The sequence below is a fragment of the Dipodomys merriami genome, unplaced genomic scaffold (genome assembly GCF_024711535.1).
Source record: "Dipodomys merriami isolate MVZ:Mamm:240054 unplaced genomic scaffold, mDipMer1.0.p SCAF_1, whole genome shotgun sequence".
Taxonomy (NCBI): Eukaryota; Metazoa; Chordata; class Mammalia; order Rodentia; family Heteromyidae; genus Dipodomys; species Dipodomys merriami.
This window is the reverse complement of record NW_027202270.1, coordinates 124852148-124853528: the sequence shown is the minus strand read 5'-3', so window position 1 is coordinate 124853528 and position 1381 is coordinate 124852148. Positions and strand designations below refer to the sequence as shown.

The 1381-nt window shown below is 37.5% G+C and overlaps 1 non-coding gene across 1 annotated transcript; it reads left to right on the top strand.

Annotated features, from left to right (window-relative positions):
• Positions 1–732: 732 nt before the first annotated feature.
• On the top strand, positions 733–841 carry LOC138834868 (U6 spliceosomal RNA). The gene has a single exon (XR_011374284.1). It is a non-coding gene; the product is annotated as a U6 spliceosomal RNA (small nuclear RNA).
• The last annotated feature ends 540 nt before the right edge of the window (positions 842–1381 follow it).

The window sequence follows — 1381 nt, the reverse complement described above, 5'->3', positions numbered from 1 at the left end:
GGTTTCCTATTTCCCTATCTGCATGATGGTGTACAATCTGTACATTGAGACAAAAAGGGTAAGTGTAGACACTAGTGATTCCTGATTTCCTTTTGCAGATACGATACTGCTGATTGAACACTGCATGCTCCCCTGGTAAAGATGGGGGAGGTCTCAGAATCCCTCAGAACATTGTTCTAGGTATATTCCTTGGAGCAGGTATGCAAGTAAATAACTTACCTGAACTAGATGCCCTTCCACAATTTCTTCACTGCTATAATTCTAAGATTATAAGATTCAAGTTTTCACATGCCATTTTGTTATTCAATCAACAAATATTTATGGGTTCTTATACGTGGTAAACATTGTACTAAATGCTGGGTGTAACTGATGAATAAAACTGAATTAGCTCCTACCTTGTTGGAACTTAGAGATTGTAAGCACTTTGACAAATAAATGTCTTACGTTGTATTCCAGTAACTCTTAGTATGGTGCAGGGCAATCAAAATAATCTGACAGTGGGAAGGGAAGAAAGTAGATGTTATTAAGAACCTTGGTTGGGTAAGACATAAATACATTATTCAATTTAATCCTCACCACCACCTACTGAATTAGGTAATAGTCACAGTTTACAGATGAGAAAAATGAGGTATGCAAAATTAAGTTGCTGAACGTCTAAGAGTGATAAGTGGTAAAGTTGAGATTTGACCTTGAATTAAGACAAAAGACAATGCTTCAAAAATATTCTTTTGGGTGCTCATTTTGGCAGCTTGTACACTAAAACTGGAACAATAGAGAGAAGGATTTAGCATGGCTCCTGAACAAGGATGACACACAAAATCACGAAGCATTCCATAGTTTTAAATAAAAGGTTAAAAACATTATTTTGGTGGTAACGACATTTGAACCCAGTTGCTTGGGTAGGTGTTGTACTGCTTGAGCCATGTCTTTCACCCTTTTTGCTTTATGTTTCAGATAATAGACAATGTGGATCATGGTCCTCCTGTATTCACCTATCACATACCTGGGATTATTGGTGTTCACCATCATACCTCACTAGTTTTTTGACATAGTATCTTGCTAACTTCTCCACCTCAAACCACAATCCTTCCATCTCTGAAGGCTTTCCATAGGCAATGCTATATAATCAAAAAGGAATTAGAATTGAAAGACCTGGAAAAGTCTTAGCCTGACAGTGGAAACAATTAAAAAAAATCACAGGTAGGAGAAAGCATCAAGTGTGTGACAAGCAATGGATGGGTAGATTAGTAAGGCTAGATGGAAGCCAGATGTCATTCATGAAGAAAATGAAAGAGTGATACTGATGGCATTTTGGAGATCTCTAGGGCTGCCTTACCCATGGCAGACACAGAATGTCAAAACTTTGAGCTTAGTGTAACTT